Below are 6,768 nucleotides of genomic sequence, written 5' to 3'. Positions count from 1 at the left end.
ATGCCAAAATGAAAGACTCCTGCAGAATTAATAAGCCTAGTTTTAAAAATGTAACATCCGAGAAGCAGACATGCTTAAGTTGCGGTAGAAAGGAGATGGAAAAAGTTGACATGCGTCTCCGTCCTTGACATCTATGAAGGCTGTTTCGTGATGAATTATAAACAAGAATCTTGCAATCAGCAGTAGGGAGCTGGTTTCCACATTACTGCAATCAATCAGTTAATCAGTTTATTATAATGAAAGAATCACAGGGTTATCAGAATCAAAACATGCTGGAATTGTTTTCCAAGAATGGAACTTTAATTCAATGCTGTCTAAACAAAAGTGGTTAGACCCTTGAGCCTAGGTCGCCTAGCCCTGGAGGACTACTCTAACTTTAGAATACTCTTAAGTCAACAAAATTAGACTTTGTAGAATTGAATGGTAGACGTTATACACCATATGTAACTAATCCTTGAATACAGGGCCCTTTAATGTTTCAAATGTTACATACACTAAACCATGTATGATCTGTAGGTCATATTGCACCCTGGCCCAAATCTCTTGTGGTCAACTATTTTACTATTGATTTTTAGCAGTACAGTTTAGAGACATTTAATAATAATAATAAACCTTTATTGTCAAAGTACAAGATGTGTACATTGAGATTAGCTGAGCCTCCCCCTGTGCTCTCTCTCCCCCCAACACACAGTGACAACAAACCCTCACATCACACCATGTGAACCATGTGAACCAACTACACCACACACCGGCCTCAGCTGCTGCAACCATGAGACACAGAGCTGCATGGTCATCCCTTCCAAGACGTTGCTTCTCTCCAGAGCATCTGCCATCTTCTGCCATTTTCAGTTGAGACTCTTTTTCTAATAGCTCCCAGAAGCGAAGTGGCAACTGGAGGTACCATTTTCTTGATAGTGACACCTGTTACCAGGAAACCTCATCAGGCATCGCTGCTGCAATGTTGGGAGTCTGCAATATTGGGGGTGTTTGTGTCAAAAGTGCTTTTCTCAAAAGACAACTGGACTATGTTTTATCCTTGAGGAAGAAGAAGTTTCACTTCTCATCCAAGAAGCTTCATCAGTTCTTCATCAGAGCTGCAATGAATAGAATTGAACCCTTGCAATGGAAGTCATCGCTGGACAGAGAGAGGTGTTCCACATACTTAGGAAAGATCTTGTTTTGTGACCATGACTTCTACTGAAATATTCACCTCTACATGAAGAAAGTTTCCCTTTGTGCTCCCTTTTGCAGAAATTGAGTAGGTAATTATCCACTAATTTCCCCGCCTCCTAAAATTAAGACCTACATACTCAGATCTAAAAGGGTATGCAATCAACTTGGCTGAGTTAAACAACGTTCCCCCCTTTTTTTTGAATATCAAAACAACACCTTGTGTGTCGAGTGAGTTCAGATGGGCTTAAATTACATTCATTCTCAGTTCTTTATTTACTGTGTCCACAACTTGATCGGAAAATATTATTCTTTATTTTTTTTTTATTGAAAAGTTTTTCAATACATTTTATCTTTAACAAAACAACCCCTCCCCACCCCCAACCCCCCTTCCCAACCCAACCCAACCCTCCCCCCTCCCCGACTTCCCAGAGCTAAATACAAGGTATAAAAGTAAAAAACAATCATAAACTACCATATGCTAACAACAATAAACTATTAGGTCTATCGCACTTTAGCTCTTATAAAATGACTACAAGCAATATAAATGTGACATCGATACTTATTCAAATGCTAAGTGAAACTTTTTAGTCCCATATTATTATTCTTTACTTTAAAGACACAATGTTGTGATCTCTTAACCCTTGGGTTGGCCCATCTTATCCATTATCTGCCTTTTCATGGGGAGGCAGCTAATACCAAACCTTTTAGTTAAAGAATGGATGGAGGCCATTTAGGAATAGCTGTGGGTGCCTTCCACTGCTATTAGTATCTCTTCAGATTTTTGGAAAGCAATGTCGGGCAGTTCCATTGATTTAAAATAAAGCTGTAATTACAGAAAACTCTCTCTTGCCTGCAGCTAAGCTGATAGCGGGCATGTGAGGTTCTGGGTTACTGAGTAACTTGGATCCAAAAAGGGCTGTTCTTTAAATTCTTAGCGCTCCTGTTATTCAGAGCAGCCCTACTGTCTTCCACTACAAGTGGAGAGATTCTGTTTATTTCCCACAGATGCCTTTTGCTCTGTCATCAACATGGTGTTATTTTCAGGGAAATAATACTCGCTGGGAAAGCATTGCTTGGCTGACAATTTACCATAATCACATAGCTCGGTGTGACTTTCCTGTCTCCATTTCTAGAATCAGAGAGAGAGAGAGAGAGGAGAAAAATATATCCAAACATTGAGAAGCATTGTTGTCTGAATTTTGCCTTCAGCATGGTTTTACATGATTTTTCCATCAGCTAAGGCTGAATTAAGCACAGAAGAGTCTCTGGGGGTGGAGCCCAATTTTCACCAATTTTGTGTAAGAAAAAAATAATCATGAGTTTTTAAATATTAATCTGAATAAAAGGTAACAGTCATGGTAGGTAGCAACACTGGCCTTAACTGACCTCAAAAAAGGCTGGGTAGGGTCAAAAACATATTAATAACAATGACATGAGAGAAGAGCAAGAATTTCCAAAATGTTAGGCTAACCTGGGTGAAATAAATAAAGCTTTCCTGGAAGAAGGAAACACAATTGATCTGCTCTGTTGCCACAAGTGCTATATAAAAATGTCCATGTATTCACTAGAAGTTGAGATGAACTCGGAGGAATTAAATCTCCACATATGGGAGATACAATCCCAAAACATCTGGAGCATCACTTGAACACCAATGGCATTGACAACATCACCATCAGTCAATTGCAAAAGTCCAGCTTTATTTGGAACAGCTTACACCCTGTGATGATACTTTTAACATCATCAAGCAACATCTGCTTATTACAGGTCCTTAGGAAGGATGTGGTCAGTGAATAAAAATGACAAATCCAGTTTAAACATCTGGATGACTGTGCAACTACCACCCACAACAACAATATTAACAATAATGGTATTTGGATATTTTCTTTGTGTATATTTTAAACTTTAATATGTCTAATATGGAACTCAGGTAATTTATTTTTCTCTCCAAAAGTTAGGAAATTGTGCCATCAGTTTTCAGTATTCATGATTGGGTGGGATGCCGAAAACTGCAAAAAAGGGATTTGAGGTAGATGCCAATTCCGTTACAGTTGAGGATATCCAACTATGGTATGATTTATGTTTGATAGTTTCTTAGTATCATGAACTGGGAGCTTCAGAACAATCTTGCTGCAGCAGCATAAAATCTGCCTTCAGATGGAATCCAGCTCTCTCTTCTAACCAATATTTTCCAGAAGAACATGGTATGGCCTTTAAGAAAAGAGCATTCCTTGATTCTACAACTTAGTTTCTTATCACACAGATAAATATATTCAAGAAAAATACTTCCCTACCCAACAATTAAAGTCCCCAGACGTTGCCTATTAGTCACTGTGACTGAAAAGACAGGTTTCTTCTTATGTTCCTCCAGCAATGGCATCATTTGAAATCACACTGTTCATAAAATAAGTCAGGTCATCAATTTTGGCTTGGCTCTTGCATTTTTATGAATGTACGATTACAAGTGGACAGTGACTCAACCTTTTCTGAATGAAAAGATGCATTTTTTGCAACATCCTTGAACAAAGCACATCAAAACGTGGACTGTGGGTAGGCTAGGATTGGAAATAAAAGCTTATATAAAGAAGCTAAAAGTGAAACAGAATACAGACAACTTCTGGAGGCAAGCCGTTCTACTGATTAATTGTTCTCACTTTCCAAAAAATTCTCCTTAGTTCTAGGTTGGGTCTCTCTTTAATGATGTTCCATCCATTAGTTCTTGTCCTGCCCTCGGGTGCTTTGGAGAACAGGTTGACCCCATCTTCTCTATGACAGCCCCTCAAGTACTAGAAAACTAGTATCATGTCACCCCTAGTTCTACTCTTTGTTAGATAAAACATACTCAATTCCTGCAATCGTTCATCAGATGTTTTAGCTTCCAGTCCTCTAATCAATAGCTTCCCCTTATTTTCTAACAGTGATTTCAAATACTTCAGGGGTAAGATTCTTTAGTAAAAGAAAATATTTCATTTTAAAATATCAAAAGTATTGATGAGTGTCTACAGCTAAGCTGCAAATTGCCCCAAATCTTCCAGAAGGGTTACACATTAATACAGAATTCATGGCACATGTACATGGTTGAGAGTTTAAATACAAGTAGTTCTCAGCTGCCAACCATTCATTTGGCAATTGTTCAAAGTTAAAACAACACTGAAAAAAGTTACTCACAATTGGTCCTGGCACCTACCCATGGTTATAGGATCTGCATTTGGGCACTTGGCAACCGGCATGCATTTTCCACTCTTGCATCCTCCTGGGGGATCATGTGATTGCCACTTGCAACCTTCCTAACCAGCTTCCAACGAACAAAATCATTGGCCGAGGCCAGATTTGCTTAACAACCACATAATTTACTTAACAGTTACAGTGGTTCACTTAACAACTATGGCAAAAAAGATCATAAAATTGGGCACAGATCACTTAATAACTGCCTTGCTTAGTAAGGGAAATCCTGGTCCTGACTGTGGTTGTATGTTAAGAATTACTGTGTGGGCATTATTGTTAGATCTGATTCATTGGGGGTTGGTTATAGGAAAAGTAGGGTAGTACAGGGGTCCCCAATCCCTGGTCCATGGACCAGTACCAGGCCATGGCATGCCAGCAACCGGTCCACACAAACAAGCAAAGCCCCCTCTGTGGGATGCAGGCAGCACACAAAACTAGGCATTCCCGGTCCACGGAAAAACCTTTATCCATGGAACCGGTCCCTGGTGCCCAAAAGGTTGGGGACCTCTGGGGTAGTAGACCTTGACAAAACTGATCTGCAAGAGATCATTTCAGAATGTAGGGCTGAGGTCTCGGTTTCCTCCTTCCAACCCTCTACATGGGAATAGAGACATTCCACAAAGATTTAAAAAGAGGCATGCCAGAGAGATAAAATTGTAATCTATAGGAGAGTTAGACAGAGAAAGATTGTCCAATTTAATAATAATAATAATAATAATTATTATTATTATTATTATTATTATTATTATTATTATTATTATTATTATTATTATTATTATTATTATTATTTTATTTATATACCGCCCTTCTCCCGAAGGACTCAGGGTGGTGAACAGGGCAAACATATAAAAATACAAAAAAGTACAAAAGTTAAAAGAAAATTAAACATATGCCCAAGCTAAAAACAGTAAATACATGTATTAAAAATGACAATAAAAACCCAACCCATCCCCCATCAGGCCAAGCTGGCTTGTTCAAATAAATGCGTCTTGAGATCGCGTCGGAAGGAGCGAAGGTCGGGCACCATCCGGAGCTCAACCGGCAAACGATTCCATAGCTCCGGGGCGCCCACAGAGAAGGACCTCCCCCTGGGGCCCACCAGGCGACATTCTCTGACCGGTGGCACCCTGAGGAGGCCCTCTCTGTGGGAATGCACAGGGCGGAGGGAGGTTGATGCCGGCAACAGGTGCTCCCTAAGGTACTCCGGACCCATGCCATGTAGGGCCTTGAACACCATTACCAGTACCTTGAATCTCACCCGGAAGACAACTGGCAACCAATGCAGCTCAATTCGGGTTGGTCATCGGGAGGTTTAATCTTCTGAACTTTTGGACTACTGCTGGAATCCATCCTCAGTCTCCTCTCACCAGAATGTGTTCATTCTCTCTGCCACATTCTGGTAGAAATAGGTTCCCTGAGGATAAGCTCCAGCACCAGTCCAAAAGTTTGGAAAACTAAACCTCTGGTCCTGGTGATCAACTCAGTTTGTATCCTGTAGCATTATCCTGGCACATGCATATTTGCCTTCATTTGTGAGAGAAAAGGTATTTTTACTCACTTTTGGCTCTGACCCCTACCAATTTCTTCCTCTATCTTCTCTCTGAATCTATGTGATCCCATAAGAAAATGCAGCCCCTGAAAAAAAGAAGTTGAGATGGTTAAAATGATGAAGAAACCTTGTATGGTTTCTCACTTTCATTGATAGTAGAGGTGTTAAATTAATCCATAGCATAATGTCTTCTATTCAAAATTATTCTGATGGATTGACTGACATCAGAGGATCATGGAGCAATCATGAAGCTGCTAAATGAAAGGATTCGTTGAACACTAACCAATTCAAAGAACTTATTCTAAGATGTAGCTTTTAGGGATAGAAAGAAGGCGGGAAATCTTCCATTGCTTTGTTTTTCATAAAAGAATAGCTTCATAATTATGGTTTGTTTTTGTATGAAACTAGAGAATATTATTACAAGCAGCTTTGTTAAAATTATCCCAGCTTCTCACTTTGCTATTAAATATTTTAAAGGCTCCTTTAAAAAAGGTATATTTTATTCATCATCCCCATTATGAACAGAGATATCAAACTCACCCAGTTGGATTGAGTGAGCTACTGTGAAGCTATCTACTGGTAGCTGGCATATCACCATTTCTAGTGTTAAAATATTTAAATATTAATTTATTTTTTTCTATTTAGACAAAAACAGAAAGGAAAAAAAATCAAGGCATACTATACTATACTATACTATACTATACTATACTATACTATACTATACTATACTATACTATACTATACTATACTATACTATACTACAGTATACTATATTTGATTTGGAAACATCTGGATAACCCCTGGATATTAACAGAGAAATAGAA

This window comes from Vipera berus (assembly GCF_964194415.1).
Source record: "Vipera berus genome assembly, chromosome: 10".
Lineage (NCBI taxonomy): Eukaryota > Metazoa > Chordata > Lepidosauria > Squamata > Viperidae > Vipera > Vipera berus.
The sequence above is the reverse complement of the archived record's forward strand: the minus strand, read 5'-3'. Positions refer to the sequence as shown.